The sequence below is a fragment of the Trachemys scripta genome, chromosome 10, assembly GCF_013100865.1.
Source record: "Trachemys scripta elegans isolate TJP31775 chromosome 10, CAS_Tse_1.0, whole genome shotgun sequence".
In the NCBI taxonomy this organism is placed as follows: domain Eukaryota; kingdom Metazoa; phylum Chordata; order Testudines; family Emydidae; genus Trachemys; species Trachemys scripta.
Genome location: NC_048307.1, coordinates 33,223,511 through 33,241,777, shown reverse-complemented (window position 1 = coordinate 33,241,777; position 18,267 = coordinate 33,223,511).

Here is an 18,267-nt window from a genome sequence, read left to right as displayed (position 1 = left end):
CAGTAGGCATTCCGCATCTCCTTCACTTTAATCCTGTACTGCAGTGCATCCCTGTCACGGCCCCTTTCCATCATGTCCCTTGATATCTGCCCGAAGGTATCATAATTCCTATGGCTGGAGCGCAGCTGGGACTGGACAGCTTCCTCCCCCAAAACACTGATGAGGTCCAGAACCTCACCATTGCTCCATACTGGGGATCTCCTGGCGCGTGGAGGCATGGTCACCTGGAAAGATTCACTGAGAGCACTCCACACCTGGCTGAACAAACAGGAAGGGGATTTTCAAAATTTCCAGAGAATTTAAAGGGCGGGTCTGATGGTTGGTCACCTGAGGGCAGGGCAGTAGAGTTCAAAGTGATGACCAGAGTGGCTAGAACAGGCATTGTAGGACACTTCTGGAGGCTGATCAGAGTGCATTAACAGGACAAGTCGTCCACACTGGCACCACGGCACTCCAGCGGGGGCACAGCAAACGTTATTCCACTCACCGAGGTGGAATACCAGGAGTGCTCTAGCCACAGAGTCAGAGGGCTCTACGTGCCTTGCCAGTGTGGACGGGGAGTGAGCTAGTGCGCATGGGGCTCCTTTATTGCACACTAACTCGCAAGTGCAGCCAAGCCCTAAGTGGCTTGGCAGTGTGTACACCTCAGGAGTTACAGCGCTCAAAGCTGCTTTACTGCGCACAAACTTGCCAATGTAGATGGGGCCTAAAACATGCTGTAAGTTGGGGAATGAGCCAGCTATTAGCCCCGAAGAGATAACAGCAAGGAAAGTAACCAATGCCCGGGCGCGGTGTCAAACAACCCATCAACAGCCATTGTCCAGCAAGGGCGCTACAATTCAATGACTCACCTGCATGAGGCCACACCAGGGGAATTGCTCAAACTTGCCTGGGGACTCAGCAATGCCCACGAAACATGCCTGGACTTGTATTCTACAAGCACATGGGACTGAGAGTATAAAACAGAACACAGGGGGGGCCCCATGGTTGGCCTTTCTCCTGCCCCCACCTATGCAACAAGCAACAAGGACACTAAGACTTGATACTCCAACAGAGGTGACTGGCCCAGATTTCAAGGGTGAAATCTGTGTACTATGAACTGCAATATCCAGTGGTCTGAGAAAATCTGCTTAATCTAAATGTTGCCCAATCTAATAGGGTTGAGAGTTTGGATTGTGTGCTTATATTTTATTTTATTTTGATAACCAAATCTGACTTTTGGCCTATCACTTAAAATCTATCTTTTATAGTCAATACATTTGTTTAACTGTTTATCTTTACCAGTGAGTTTGCCTGAAGTGTGTGGCAACTCTGCAAATTTTGCAAAGGCTGGTGTATGTCCACTTTCCACTGATGAAGTGGTGAACCAATTAATAAATTTGCACTGCTCATCTTGAGCAGTGCAACACGGTATATTCCTGAGATACAGTGCTGGGAGCTGGGGGGATTTGGCTGGTCCCTTTCCCTGTGATTCATGAGTGGCTCTGGGAGCATTCATGCAATATAGCAGGGTGTGGGGCTCCACATGTTGTGCTGAGTGTAACAGCACCTGGAGGCATTTGCTGCTAGTCACTAGAAAGGCATTGTGAGATACAGCCCAGGCTGCACAGCAGTCCCACAGTCCCAGGATGCACTCACGTCACACTCATTGTTCCCCAGACCTTTCGTCACTACATAGGAGCTGGGTGGAGGCAAGGCAGAGGGAGCTGGCCCACCCACTCCACCAGCTCCTGACCTAGGGCCCTAAGGGTCTATCAGAACATCCAGCCCACTTATTGAGTTGCCCAAATTATGTTTCCCCTTGGTCACTTCCTACCAGTCTGGTGCTCCTCAGTTTGGGACATGGTCCCTGGCTTAGCAGGCTCTCCTCAGTCTCTGTGTTCAATCAATCAATCTCTTTTAGGGCTTTCAGTTCCCAAAGAGTGGAATGAGAGAAATCCAAGTCCCTGCTGCTAGAACAGCCTGTGCAAAGCTGTTGCCACTCCTGACACAACTCTCAGCATCAGCCTTCCCGCCTGGTGCCACATGCAGCTCATTCCCCACTTTTCCTAGGCTACCAGTGTCCTTTTAAACTGTTCTTCTATTGGGAACATGCCCTGCACCAGTTGAGATATGGGGCCTCCCCAGCCCAGTAGTGCTGTACTCCCAGCCCTGCTTCAGTGTGGGGCTTGTAGACCCCATCTCACACACACACACCCCATCGAATTCGGAGTCACCATGTCTGCTTGTGTCAGCAGTAACCCCTCCCCTCCAGACCTGTCCCATAAAAAGAAGTCTGCATTTTTATTATCTTTACTGACTTGATGCTATACTTCAAAGCAATATTGTTGCAGGGATGAATATCACCGCATGACTCAGGCATGGTGGTCCTTTCTGGATGGTAGCCATTGGAGGGGCACGTGATCCATCACTAGTTGGAATGGTCGGCCCACAGGTAGTAATGTAAGGCCTCCACAGCCCCTTTTACCACTAAAGCCTCCTTCTCTATCACCACATATGTGGCTTTTCAGGGAAACAGCTTCCTGCTAAGATATAGGATAGGATGCTCCTCTCCCCACACTTCCTGCCACAGTGCGGCTCCAACAGCAATGTCCAATGTATCTGTAAAATAAAAGGTTTTGAAACATCACGGTGAAATAAGACATGTTCCTGACCAGCCTTTTTTAATGCCCTAAAGGCCTCGTTGCAGGCCTCAGTCCACTGGGTCTTCCTCTCTGAGGCATCGTTTACTAGGTCTGTTATGGATATGGCTATCGTGGCAAAGCTGGGTTTGAACCGCCTACTGTACTCCACTAGCCCCAGGAGGTGACCTACTTGTTTCTTTGTAGAGAGGATCAGGCATTTTGCCCAGGCTTTTACCTTCCCATCTAATGCTTAGCTGTCAGCTTGGTCTCTTGGAGTGCCTGTAGGGCCGTTGTGAGGTGTTTATGAGGTTGTCCCAGGTCCTGCTGTGGATGACGATCTCATTGATTTACAGCTCCATACTGACTATGTGGGTGCAATACTGTGACATACCAGGGTCCAACCTAGACCAGTCAGGGGCTGCATCACCCCTGCGCTGCAACCTTGAGTGCCTTATAATACCTTGCTGATAGTATCTCTCACCCGGGCTGCTCACAGAGCCTTCTAGCATGCAAGTCACACCCTGAGTGTCTGTGTGTAGCTGCAGCCTGCCTGCCACACTTGGATTACATGCTGGCTCTCAGCTGCCTTAATTTTAGAATCATAGAATATCAGGGTTGGATGGGACCTCAAGAGGTCATCTAATCCAACCCCCTGCTCAAAGCAGGATCAATTCCCAACTAAATCATCCCAGCCAGGGTTTTGTCAAGCCGGGCCTTAAAAACCTCCAAGGAAGGAGACTCCACCACCTCCCTAGGTAACGCATTCCAGTGCTTCACCACCCTCTTAGTGAAATAGTGTTTCCTAATATCCAACCTGGACCTCCCCCACTGCAACTTGAGACCATTGCTCCTTGTTCTGTCATCTGCCACCACTGAGAACAGCCGAGCTCCATCCTCTTTGGAACCCCCCCTTCAGGTAGTTGAAGGCTGCTATCAAATCCCCCCTCATTCTTCTCTTCTGGAGACTAAACAATCCCAGTTCCCTCAGCCTCTCCTCATAAGTCATGTGCTCCAGACCCCTAATCATTTTTGTTGCCCTCCGCTGGACTCTTTCCAATTTTTCCACATCCTTCTTGTAGTGTGGGGCCCAAAACTGGACACAGTATTCCAGATGAGGCCTCACCAATGTCGAATAAAGGGGAACAATCATGTTCCTCGATCTGTTGGCAATGCCCCTACTTATACAGCCCAAAATGCCGTTAGCCTTCTTGGCAACAAGAGCACACTGTTGACTCATATCCAGCTTCTCGTCCACTGTGACCCCTAGGTCCCTTTCTGCAGAACTGCTACCTAGCCATTCGGTCCCTAGTCTGTAGCAGTGCATGGGATTCTTCCTTCCTAAGTGCAGGACTCTGCACTTGTCCTTGTTGAACCTCATCAGGTTTTTTTTGGCCCAATCCTCTAATTTGTCTAGGTCCCTCTGTATCCGATCCCTACCCTCTAGTGTATCTACCACGCCTCCCAGTTTAGTGTCATCTGCAAACTTGCTGAGAGTGCAGTCCACACCATCCTCCAGATCATTAATAAAGATATTAAACAAAACCGGCCCCAGGACCGACCCTTGGGGCACTCCGCTTGAAACCGGCTGCCAACTAGACATGGAGCCATTGATCACTACCCGTTGAGCCCGATGATCTAGCCAGCTTTCTATCCACCTTACAGTCCATTCATCCAGCCCATACTTCTTTAACTTGATGGCAAGAATACTGTGGGAGACCGTATCAAAAGCTTTGCTAAAGTCAAGGAATAACACATCCACTGCTTTCCCCTCATCCACAGAGCCAGTTTTCTCATCATAGAAGGCAATTAGGTTAGTTAGGCACGACTTCTCCTTGGTGAATCCATGCTGACTGTTCCTGATCACTTTCCTCTCCTCTAAGTGTTTCATAATTGATTCCTTGAGGACCTGCTCCATGATTTTTCCAGGGACTGAGGTGAGGCTGACTGGCCTGTAGTTCCCCGGATCCTCCTCCTTCCCTTTTTTAAAGATGGGCACTACATTAGCCTTTTTCCAGTCATCTGGGACCTCCCCCGATTGCAATGAGTTTTCAAAAATAATGGCTAATGGCTCTGCAATCTCATCCGCCAACTCCTTTAGCACCCTCGGATGCAGCGCATCCGGCCCCATGGACTTGTGCACGTCCAGTTTTTCTAAATAGTCCCGAACCACTTCTTTCTCCACAGAGGGCTGGTCACCTTCTCCCCATATTGTGCTGTCCAGTGCAGCAGTCTGGGAGCTGACCTTGTTCGTGAAGACAGAGGCAAAAAAAGCATTGAGTACATTAGCTTTTTCCACATCCTCGGTCACTAGGTTGCCTCCCTCATTCAGTAAGGGGCCCACACTTTCCTTGACTTTCTTCTTGTTGCTAACATACCTGAAGAAACCCTTCTTGTTACTCTTAACATCTCTTGCTAGCTGCAACTCCAAGTGTGATTTGGCCTTCCTGATTTCACTCCTGCATGCCTGAGTAATATTTTTATCCTCCTCCCTGGTCATTTGTCCAATCTTCCACTTCTTGTAAGCTTCTTTTTTGCGTTTAAGATCAGCAAGGATTTCACTGTTTAGCCAAGCTGGTCGCCTGCCATATTTACTATTCTTTCTACACATCGGGATGGTTTGTTCCTGCAACCGCAATAAGGCTTCTTTAAAATACAGCCAGCTCTCCTGGACCCCCCCTTTGCCCTTCATGTTATTCTCCCAGGGGATCCTGCCCATCTGTTCCCTGAGGGAGTCAAAGTCTGCTTTTCTGATGTCCAGGGTCCGTATTCTGCTGCTCTCCTTTCTTCCTTGTGTCAGGATCCTGAACTCGACCATCTCATGGTCACTGCCTCCCAGGTTCCCATCCACTTTTGCTTCCCCTACTAATTCTTCCCTGTTTGTGAGCAGCAGGTCAAGAAAAGCTCTGCCCCTAGTTGGTTCCTCCAGCACTTGCACCAGGAAATTGTCCCCTACACTTTCCAAAAACTTCCTGGATTGTCTGTGCACCGCTGTATTGCTCTCCCAGGAGATATCAGGGTGATTAAAGTCTCCCATGAGAACCAGGGCCTGCGATCTAGCAACTTCTGCTAGTTGCCAGAAGAAAGCCTCGTCCACCTCATCCCCCTGGTCTGGTGGTCTATAGCAGACTCCAACCATGACATCACCCTTGTTGCTCACACTTCTCAACTTTATCCAGAGACTCTCAGGTTTTTCTGCAGTTTCATACCGGAGCTCTGAGCAGTCATACTCCTCTCTTACATACAACGCAACTCCCCCACCTTTTCTGCCCTGCCTATCCTTCCTGAACAGTTTATATCCATCCATGACAGTACTCCAGTCATGTGAGTTATCCCACCAAGTCTCTGTTATTCCAATCGCATCATAGTTCCCTGACTGTGCCAGGACTTCCAGTTCTCCCTACTTGTTTCCCAGGCTTCTTGCATTTGTGTATAGGCACTTAAGATAACTCATTGATCGTCCCTCTTTCTCAGCATGAGACAGGAGTCCTCCCCTCTTGCGCTCTCCTGCTTGTGCTTCCTCCCAGCATCCCACTTCCCCACTTACCTCAGGGCTTTGGTCTCCTTCCCCCGGTGAACCTAGTTTAAAGTTCTCCTCACTAGGTTAGCCAGCCTGCTGGCGAAGATGCTCTTCCCTCTCTTCGTTAGGTGGAGCCCGTCTCTGCCTAGCACTCCTCCTTCTTGGAACACCATCCCATGGTCGAAGAATCCAAAGCCTTCTCTCCGACACCACCTGCATAGCCATTCGTTGACTTCCACGATTCAACGGTCTCTACCCGGGCCTTTTCCTTGCACAGGGAGGATGGACGAGAACACCACTTGCGCCTTAAACTTCTTTATCCTTCTTCCCAGAGCCACGTAGTCTGCAGTGATCCGCTCAAGGTCATTCTTGGCAGTATCATTGGTGCCCACGTGAAGAAGCAGGAAGGGGTAGCGATCTGAGGGCTTGATGAGTCTCGGCAGTCTCTCCGTCACATCGTGTATCCTAGCTCCTGGCAAGCAGCACACGTCTCGGTTCTCCTGGTCGGGGCAGCAGATAGATGACTCAGTCCCCCTGAGGAGGGAGTCCCCGACCACCACCACCCTCCTCCTCCTCTTGGGAGTGGTGGTCGTGGAACCCCCGTTCCTAGGACAATGCATCTTTTGCCTTCCAATCGATGGAGTCTCCTTCTGCTCCCTTCCCTCAGATGGGTCATCTAGTCCACTCTTCGCATTAGTACCTGTATAGAGAACATGGAAACAATTGCTCACCTGTATCTCCATTGGTGCATGGATGCTCCTCTTTCTCCTTCTGGAGGTCACATGCTGCCAAACCTCTTCATAATCCTGCTGCACCTGCTCTGAATCTTCAGAACATTGTGGCTGTAGAAGCATCTCCTGACGTCTGTCCAGGAGATCTTCATTTTCCCTTATGCAACGCAGAGTCGATACTCGTTTCTCCAGCTCTCAAACCTTCTCTTCCAATATGGAGACCAGATTGCACTTTGTACAGACAAAGTCGCTTCTGTCCTGTGGAAGAAAGACAAACATGGCACAACCTGTGCAGGTTACAACAGCTGATCGCTCACCTTCCATATCACTGTCCTCTTAAGAGCTTCCTCAACTATTGCAGGAACTACTCAGAGGAACCTGCAGATGAAAGCCTCAGTGTGCTCTCCCCAGGCAAACTCCCTCTGTTAGCCTCTGCTGTTCGCCGCTCAGCTGGTTCGCTGCTGACTGCCCTTATATACCAGTCAGACCCACTCAAGGCCCACCTGGAACAAAGCACTCCCAATTCACACTTTTCAAAGAAACAAGCAAACAAGCAAGCAAGCACACGGTCAAACTGACCAACTGTCCCAGCAGCAGACACTCAGATACTCACCAACCAGTTATACTGTAGGGTGACCCCAGCACACTCCCAGTCCTGGCTTTTCCCCCAGAAATATATGTCTTCTACTGCCCAGCCCTCTCCTGGACAGTCCAACTATATTAAGTCTGTTAGTCCTTTAAGTGAATAATACATCAGTTTACCACCTTAAATTGAGTTACCCAGACATTTTAACTTAAACACTCTGGATTAGATAAAAACAAGTTTATTAATTACAAAGAGAGAGATTTTAAGAGAGTACAAGCAATGAGGCATAAGACTCAGAAATGGTTACAAGAAAAATAAAGATAAAATGCTTCCTAGTCCCTAATTAAAACTATATTAGATTTAAAGCAAAGTTTCTCACCACATGCTTCCAAAAGCATTACTGACCAAACTCTTCAGGTCAGGACCCCTCCCTCAGAGTCCAATGGCTGCTTCTTTTGTCTTCTCAGGTGCAAAGAGTGAGATGGACAGGAAGAGAGAGGAGGGATCTCTTGGAGTGTTTTCCCCTCTTTTTTTATAGTTTCAGTCCCTCTTTGAAAAGCATTTCCATCTGAGAACCAAGAGACGGGGGTCTGGTGGAGGAAAGAGACCTCATGTTGTTTCTCTGCTAAGACGCAGATCTCTTTGACCTTCCCCACTTTCTTGCCAAAGAATGGCCTCTTGATAAGTGACGGCTCATCAGCTTTGTTGACAGCTGGCTGGGGTGTAAGCTTGCCCTTTTTCTTTGAGAAACTGGTTTAGCCTCTCCCCAGACTTATCTGGGAAATACACGTCAGTCATGATTTCAGCTTATGTTCATAACTTTACACTTAATGTTGCTACATGCATTATACCATGATGTTACTGATCGGCAAGTTATGAGTTTTTAAATGATACCTCACAAGACATGCCTTGTACAAAGATTATTACAACAGTGTGTAGGGTGTGAATACAGGAGTGCATTCCGTCACAAATACCTTATCCATTAACCTCTGGAACATAACCACAACCCCATGCAGACCAGAGGGCATGGTTCTAAACTGGAATAAGCTCAGAGGCACATAGCAGGCCATCACTGCTTCCAACAGGGTCTCCAGTCGATATTGTATTACTCACCTCCAGATGAGAGGATCTGGAGGAATTGCTCTAACATGATCTTCCCCATCACCTGTATTGCTGTCTTTTCCTTGGGCTGGAGCCACTGTCAGAGGTGTTCCTTTAGGGTCTGTGCCAATGCCCTAGGTCGGACACCAGGAGCAAATGTCTCTCATTGAAATCTCTGGTTTCAGAGTAGCAGCCGTGTTAGTCTGTATCCGCAAAAAGAACAGGAGTACTTGTGGCACCTTAGAGATTAACAAATTTATTTGAGCATAAGCTTTTGTGAGCTACAGCCCACTTCTTCGGATGCACAGAATGGAACATATATTGAGGAGATATATATACACATACAGAGAGAAGGAAAAGGTGGGAGTTGTCTTACCAACTCTGAGAGGCCAATTAAGTAAGAGAAAAAAACTTTTGAAGTGAAATCAAGATAGGCCAGTACAGACAGTTTGATAAGAAGTGTGAGAATACTTACAAGGGGAAATAGATTCAATGTTTGTAATGGCTCAGCCATTCCCAGTCCCTATTCAAGCCTAAATTGATTGTATCTAGTTTGCATATCAATTCCAGCTCAGCAGTTTCTCACTGGGTGAGTCTGGTTTTGAAGGTTTTCTGTTGCAAAATTGCCACCCGCAGGTCTGTCATTGAATGACCAGACAGGTTAAAGTGTTCTCCTACTCGTTTTTGAGTGTTATGATTCCTGATGTCAGATTTGTGTCCATTAATTCTTCTGCGTAGAGACTGTCCAGGTTGGCCAATGTACATGGCAGAGGGGCATTGCTGGCACATGATGGCATATATCACATTGGTAGATGTGCAGGTGAACGAGCCCCTGATGGTATGGCTGATGTGATTAGGTCCTATGATGCTGTCATTTGAATAGATATGTGGACAGAGTTGGCATTGGGCTTTGTTGCAAGGATAGGTTCCTGGGTCAGTGTTTTTGTTCAGTGATGTGTGGTTGCTGGTGAGTATTTGCTTCAAGTTGGGGGGTTTTCTGTAACGGAGGGCAGGTCTGTCTCCCAAGATCTGTGAGAGTGAGGGATCATCTTTCAGGATAGGTTGTAGATCTTTGATGATGCGCTGGAGAGGTTTTAGTTGGGGGCTGAAGGTGACAGCTAGTGGTGTTCTGTTATTTTCTTTGTTGGGCCTGTCTTGTAGGAGGTGACTTCTGGGTACTCGTCTGGCTCTGTCAATCTGTTTTTTCACTTCAGCAGGTGGGTATTGTAGTTTTAAGAATGCTTGATAGAGATCTTGTAGGTGCTTGTCTCTGTCTGAGGGATTGGAGCAAATGGGGTTGTATCTTAAAGCTTGGCTATAGACAATGGATCGTGTGGTATGTCCTGGATGGAAGCTGGAGGCATGTAGGTAAGTATAGCGGTCAGTAGGTTTTCGGTATAGGGTGGTATTTATGTGACCATCGCTTATTAGCACAGTAGTGTCCAGGAAATGGACCACTTGTGTGGATTGATCTAGGCTGAGGTTGATGGTAGGATGGAAATTATTGAAATCATGGTGGAATTCCTCAAGGGCTTCTCTTCCATGGGTCCAGATGATGAAGATGTCATCAATGTAGCGCAAGTAGAGTAGGGGCGTTAGGGGACGAGAGCTAAGAAAGCGTTGTTCTAAGTCAGCCATAAAAATGTTGGCATACTGTGGGGCCATGCGGGTACCTGTAGCAGTGCTGCTAACTTGAAGGTATATATTGTGAAATGTGAAATAGTTGTGGGTGAGGACAAAGTCACAAAGTTCAGCCATCAGGTTAGCTGTGACATTATCAGGGATACTGTTCCTGATAGCTTGTAGTCCATCTTTGTGTGAAATATTGGTGTAGAGGGCTTCTACATCCATAGTGGCCAGGATGGTGTTTTCTGGAAGATCACCGATGGATTGTAGTTTCCTCAGGAAGTCAGTGGTGTCTCTTTGAAATCTCTGGTGGTGAGCCTCGTTGGAGATGCCAAAAGCATCCAAGATGGCTGCCTTGAGTAGGGAATAACTCTGCTGCTGCCGTTTCTAGGTTCCAGTATATGGCCTGCACTGTCCCTGTTAAGTATGGAGCAATCAGGACCACCCAGCTCTCGGTTGGCCAACAGGCTGCCATAGTGACTCTCTTGAATGTCACCAGGAAGGCTTCCGGTTTGTCATCTGGTTCCATTTTTGTCAGCTTCAGGGAAGGCTGGGAACTGGGTAGTCGTTCTTCCCAGGCACATTAGATGGCCCTGTCTAGAGTTACAGCTGTGTCACTCCCCTGCTGCTGCAGCTGTTGCTGTTGTTGCTGCTCCCTGTGTTGTGTAGCCAACTCCCGAATAAATTTTTGCTGCTGCTACTGTTGTTGCAGGGCCTGTTGTTGTGTCACCAACTTCAGCAGTAATGGGTTTGCTGCTGCTGTTGATTCTCAACAGCCCATTTTAACAACTTGTCCAGCTCCACCTGTACAAGTTATTTTTTAAAGTGCTCTTTCAGGCTAAGGAACCTACAATGCCTGCATTCTCTACCAGTGGTGTAGTGAGAAGGTGCAATGACCAGTTGGCCTAAGGTCAGGCTGTGGCCTTATGGTTTCTGTTGGCCTAGTTGCCCAGAGGGAGCCTGATTGCAGCCTCAATCACCCCTGTGTGCTCTGATTGCTCACTCAGAGATTTTGTCACTGCAAAGGAATGGGGGCAAGGGGCAAGATAGGGGGGCCCAGGCCCACCCACTCCACTGAGTCCCAACCCAGAGTCCTAGGGGTTCATCAAAGCATCCAGCCCAGTTACTGAGTTATCCCAAATTATGTTTTCCCCGGGTCACTTCCTACCAGTCGGGAGCTCCTCAGTTTGGGCAAGGGTCACTGACTTAGCAGGCTCTCCTTAGTCTCCAAGTGTCCTGTTCAATTAATCAATCTCTTTCCGGACCAGGCTACTTTTAAATCTGTTCTTGAATATCCAGGGAGATTGAAGTGTTCTCCTACTGGCTTTTGTATGTTACCATTCCTGATGTCTGATTTGTGTCCATTTATTCTTTTACGTAGAGACTGTCTGGTTTGGCCAATGTACATGGCAGAGAGGCATTGCTGGCTCATGATGGCATATATCACATTGGTAGATGTGCAGGTGAATGTGCCCCTGATGGTGTGACTGATGTGGTTCATTACAAAAGCCAGCAGGAGAACACTTCAATCTCTCTGGACAGTCAATAACAGATTTAAAAGTAGCCATCCTTCAACAACAAAACTTCAAACACAGACTTCAAAGAGAAACTGCAGAGCTACAAATCATTTGCAAACTTAATACCATTAATTTGGGCTTGAATAGGGACTGGGAGTGACTGGCTCACTACAAAAGCAATTTTCCCTCTCTTGGTATTGACACCTCCTCATCAGTTATTGGGAGTAGACCACATCCACCCTGACTGAATTGGCCTTTTCAACACTGGTTCTCCACTTGTAAGGTAACTCTCTTCTCTTCATGTGCCAGTAGATTTATGCCTGTATCTGTAATTTTCACTCCATGCATCTGAAGAAGTGGGGTTTTTTACCCACGAAAGCTTATGTCCAAATAAATCTGTTAATTTCTTTTAGGGCTTTCAGCTTCTAACGGGGGTCAGCAGAAATCCAAGTCCCTGCTGCTTGAGCAGCCTTCACAAACTTGTTGCCATTCCTGACATAACTCTCAGCATCAGCCTTGTTTCCTTATGCTACATGCATCATTCCTCCCTTTTCCCAGGGCTACCAGTGTCCTTTTAACTGTTCTTCTACCAGGAACATGCCAGTATCTGTTGAGGAGCAGGGCCTTCCTAGCTCACTAATGCTCTGCGCCCAGCCCTGGTTCAGTGTAGGGCCTGTAGATCCCATCACAAGAACTGATTTATTAGACATATTTATGGAAATTAAATAAATATGGGTTTTAGGGAAAGAGGGGCAGTGCAAGTATTTGTCAAGGCCTCCGCCTCACTCTTCCTCCAGACCATATGAATGAGAGAGCTGAACTTCATGAACGACAGAGACACTGACTCTGGCCATTCCCCAGATAGCTCTGGGACATGAGGCAAGGGGCAATGGGAAGATTTTAATGGTTGATATGTGTGTGGAGAAGGGAAGCTGAGGGAGAAATGAGGGCTCTTTCCTCACTAACTGCTTTACTTCCAGCTGGTTTAAAAAAACTTAAATATAACATATCCAGAATAATATAAAATGTAATTAAAATATAAATGCAGAACACATAAAATGCTATTTTACACATCATTAGCCAACCAATGGAATTCAGTCTTGTAGGAGATAATCAATGTGCATAGTGTTTTTTATAAAAACTTAATTTTATGACTAACAAAAACATCTGTAGCTCTGCAAACTAAGGCACCAATGCTACAAAGACTTATGGTATGTAAATTCTTGCAGAATTGGGGCCTAAATAAAAGTAATCCAATCTCATGCTTCAGAGAATAAATTGATAATTTGAGAGGTTCAATTAGGATTTCTTCCCCAATTCATACAACCTGGCACACTTGGCTAGTTGCATTATGCTAGATGTTAGGAATTTAAGATTTGCAATACTAGTACAGACCATCAATACATCGAGTCTGGATTGGTGCATCCCAGCTACGGTTAATACTTGATAGTTCAGACAAAGCGGAACAAAATGTAAACAAATTATGATGCATCTGTCCAAATGTACAATAGTGAACATTTGCAGTAAAACTGCTTTGACCTTTGTGGTGATGATTTTACACCCCAAAGCATGAGATCTTATTACTCCTGTCTTATACATAATTTATCATACAAAAAAATATTATTTTTGGCCTTAAAATTATCCAGCTGCTTTTTAAATCCAGCTATAGTATTTAACTTTCTGATCCCCTCTGGAAGCAATTTTCACAGGCAAATTACACACTGTGCAAAAATGGTTTTTTTTATTTGGTTTTAAATTTTCCTGCCATTAATGTCATATTATGAGACATCATAAAAAGAGGGATTGATAATTTTTTTCTAAACTTCAACATTGTAAGTGGAGTATCTCAATTAAGTCTCTCTAACTTTTCTTTTCCAGTTGAAATAATCCCAGTTTTTCCAATCCCATATGTTGCCATAACTATAATCATCTGTCTTGCCTTTCTCTGGATCCTTTCAATTTCAGCTATATCTTTTATAATATATGGAGATATACTTATCTCATAGAGTTGGAAGGGACCCTGAAAGGTCATTGAGTCTAGCCCCCTGCCTTCACTAGCAGGACCAAGTACTGATTTTGCCTCAGATCCCTAAGTGGCCCCCTCAAGGATTCAACTCACAACCTTAGGTTTAGCAGGCCAATGCTCAAACCACTGAGCTATCCCTCCCCGCTAAAATGAAGTAATAATTATTATTATTACTATTAGTAGTAGTAGACTACAGGCCCCAGTTAGGATAGGGCGGGGGACTCATTGTGCTAGGCGCCGTAGAAATACATAATGAATACTGGATGAATGGACTATAAGGTGGATAGAAAGCTGGCTAGATCATCGGGCTCAACAGGTAGTAATCAATGGCTCCATGTCTAGCTGGCAGCCGGTATCAGGCGGAGTGCCCCAAGGTTTGGTCCTGGGGCCATTTTTGTTCAATATCTTCATTAATGATCTGGAGGATGGCATGGATTGCACTCTCAGCAAGTTTGCAGATGACACTAAACTGGGAGGAGGGGTAGATACGCTGGAGGGTAGGGATAGGATACAGAGGGACCTAGACAAATTAGAGGATTGGGCCAAAAGAAATCTGATGAGGTTCAACAAGGACAATTACAGAGTCCTGCACTTAGGACGGAAGAATCCCATGCACTGCTACAGACTAGGGACCGAGTGGTTAGGCAGCAGTTCTGCAGAAAAGGACCTAGGGGTTACTGTGGACGAGAAACTGGATATGAGTCAACAGTGTGCCCTTGTTGCCAAGAAGGCTAACGGCATTTTGGGCTGTATAAGTAGGAGCATTGCCAGCAGATTGAGGGACATGATCATAACCCTCTATTCAGCATTGCTGAGGCCTCATCTGGAGTACTGTGTCCAGTTTTGGGCCCCACACTACAAGAAGGATTTGGAAAGATTCCAGCAGAGGGCAACAAAAACTATTAGGGGGCTGGAGCATATGATTTATGAGGAGAGGCTGAGGGAACTGGGATTAGTTAAAAGCATCAGAGTGTCCTGTGGCACCTTTAAGACTAACAGAAGTATTGGGAGCATAAGCTTTTGTGGGTAAGAACCTCACTTGCATCTGTTGCTTTTTACAGATTCAGACTAACACGGCTACCCCTCTGATACTGGGATTATTTAGTCTGCAGAAGAGAAGAATGAGGGGGGATTTGATAGCTGCTTTCAACTACCTGAAAGGGGGTTCCAAAGAGGATGGATCTAGACTGTTCTCAGTGGTACCAGATGATAGAACAAGGAGTAATGGTCTCAAGTTGTAGTGGGGGAAGTTTAGGTTGGATATTAGGAAAAACTTTTTCACTGGGAGGGTGGTGAAGCACTGGAATGGGTTACCTAGGGAGGTGGTGGCATCTTCTTCCTTAGAGGTTTTCAAGGCCAGGCTTGACAAAGCCCTGGCTGGGATGATTTAGTTGGGGATTAGGTCCTGGTTTGAGCAGGGGGTTGGACTAGATGACCTCCTGAGATTCCTTCCAACCCTGATATTCTATGATAATTAAAGGCAGTTTCTTTAAGAGTTTAAAATCTAAGGCCATAATCCATGTGGGTAAAAAATAATAGGGATCCATGCAGGTTACTTGGATTGTAAACTGTCTGGTTAAGGACCCATTTTTTTGTTCATAGAATCCTAGAATATCAGGGTTGGAATATCAGGTTGTTCTGCATGTATAGCACCTACCTCAAGAATTATGATATGTTCCACACAGTTTGCTATCCTTTTCACAATGTATCCAAACATCCTATTAATTTTCTAACTGCTTCTGTATTCTGGAGAAACATCTTCATGGAGCTATATCAGAATGACTCCAGAGCTACTATGCCACTGCGATAGCCACCATCTTTGTTGAAACACCAGGGGTTGAACAACGGTCCCTTAAAGTTAAAAGCACAAGCTGCTACAGCTTGATCTGAAGAACCAAAGCATTATAGCTATGGGCTGTAACAACTCATATCCTCTGCAGATTGGCACAGAGCAAGACCTCTAACACACATGCACCAGTGGGTTACCCTACCACAACTGCAAATGCATATGATAGCTACACACAAGTTTTATCATGATCTTTTGAACCAGAATATATTGGCAAAAACAATGAGTAGTCCTTGTGGCACCTTAGAGACTAACACATTTATTTGGGCATAAGCTTTTGTGGGCTAAAACTCACTTCATCAGATGCATATATTGGGTTAGTACTGGAAGCAGGATGCTGTGATCGATTCTGGTAAATCCTTTGTTTTCAAGACCTTTGACCACACCTGGTGGAAATGAGAGAACTCTAGGTAAGGATTTACCAAAGCCATGGTGCAAAATTCACTGATTGGGCATTATGAAAAATAGCAAAAGTCATAGGGGAGTGGAGGATACCGCAGTCCAACTTCACTTCTGACAAACAATATGCCCTGATTTTTCTCCTAGCTGCTGAATCCTTCTGCCTTCCTTCTTTCATTTATTTCTTTTGTTAAAATTAGATTGCAAATTGTTTAGGGCAGGGACTGTGTCTTCAGGTGTATTTGTGCCAATATACAGAGGCGATGTGATAGGTGTGCACACATTGCATGGAGCAGTAAGGGAGTGCACAGGTAGATTGGTGTTGTGGGGAGGCTGTCTGGTGTGTGCACATGCTGTGGGATGGCAGCATGGGGCTGAAAAGGTGGGTGTGCAAGAACTGCAGCGAAGCAGCATGATAGATATGTGGGCAAGTGTTGTGTGGAGGTCTGGATGCTGCAGGGATTGGGTATGTGTGGATGGAGAGCATCACATAGACATTTAGGTACCATAGGGAGGCAGCCTGGGAGCTATGGGTGGACACCATGGGGAAGTCATGGAGTGGGCACAGGCTTTTGCTGTGGGAAGGTATGGACACCACAGAGAGGCTGCATGAGGTGGCATTATGGAGAAAACAGTATGGGGAGTATGGCGGGAGCATTATGAGGTGGAAGGGGGTATGGGTGAATGTTGCTAAGAGGTTTGGGTGCTGTGGGTAGGCAGCATGGTGGATGGTGCACCATATCACACCAGTGAGATGGGGTGTGGCTGCTATGGGGATGCAGCCTGGGGGCAAGAGATTTGGCTCTACAGCAGGGGTGGGCAAACTACGGCCCGCAGGGTGGATCCGGCCCTTCAGGGCTCTGGATCCAGCCTGCAGCGCCGCCGGCACCATGTCCCTGCGGCCCCCAGGTGGGGGGCACAGGGCTCCGTGCGCTGCCCTTGCCTCCAGGCACTGCTCCCCGCAGATCCCATTGGCCAGGAATGTGGAACCGCGGCCAATGGGAGCTTCAGAGGAGGTACCTGGAGGCGCGGCAAGGGCAGTGCACGCAGAGCCCTCTGCCCTCCCTCCCCCAGGGGCTGCAGCACTTCCTGGAGCGCCGCGGGGCCGGGGACAGGGCAGGCATGCAGGGAGCCTGCCCTGGCTCCGGTGCACGCCGCTGTCACCCCGGAGCCGCTTGAGGTAAGTGGGGCTGGAGCCTGAATCCCTCCTGTACCCCATCCTCCAACTCCCTGCCCTGAGCCCCTTGTACACCCCACACCCCTCCTGCACCCAACCCCCTGCCCTTAGCTCCCTGATACATCCTGCACCCCTGTGCACCCCTACCCTGAGCTCCCTCCTGCACTCCAGCCCTGTGCCCCCTCCTGCACTCCGCACTCCAACCCCCTTCCCTGAGCCCCCTCATACACCCCGCATACCTCCTCTGCCCCAATCCCTTGCCCTGAGCCCCTTCCTGCACACCGCACCCCCTCCCACACCCTAACCCCCTACCCTGGCCCTGCATACTATTTCCCCACCCAGATGTGGCCCTCGGCCCAAAAAGTTTGCCCACCCCTGCTCTACAGGGAGGCAGCATGTGCAGGGTATGGGCAAATAGGGCAATGGGGAGGCAGTGTTGCAGCCTATTGCACCAGTATTATAGGTGAGCAGCATGGTGCAGAAGCCTGTACTCCAGGTCTCCCAAGGCAACAAAAATCCAGCTTGATGTTCTTTGTAAAGGTTGGTGGGTGCTGCACTCTGTTGTACCAGTGCTATGGGACCGTGGGAGTGGGTTGGCAGGGGGAGAGTATGCACTGCCCCATGGGGACACATGGGTGGCAGGCTGGAAAAGAAGGCAGGAGTGCTCTCCTCTGAGAAGATTATGGGGTGGGTGCTGCCCCTCTTGCACTGGTCCTAGAAAAGGCGGGCATACAGGATGCAGAGAGGGTGTTTTGAGGGGTGCATATGCTTGGGGGGTGCTGTTGCACCAGTGGGATAGCAGAGTGCCCATCCTATGTGGCTCCAGGTGATAGGCCCCTGGGTAATTTAGTAGGCACTAGAGGGGAGGGATTAATTTACATGTTTCTTTACATACAATTGCATCCTTTCCTCCCGCAGCCAGGAGCCCCTTGGCAACTCAGGCTCAGTTCGGTTCTTTCCGGTAGTGCTCGCGTTTTTACGGGAGCGGCGAGGAGGGGCGTGTCCGTGCGCGGTGACGCAAAACGCAGGCCCCGCCCCTGCCCCGCCCCCATGGTCCCTGGAAAAGAGAAGAGAAAAAAAAACTTTTTTTTTTAATTGAGGAATCAACAGCCGCCAT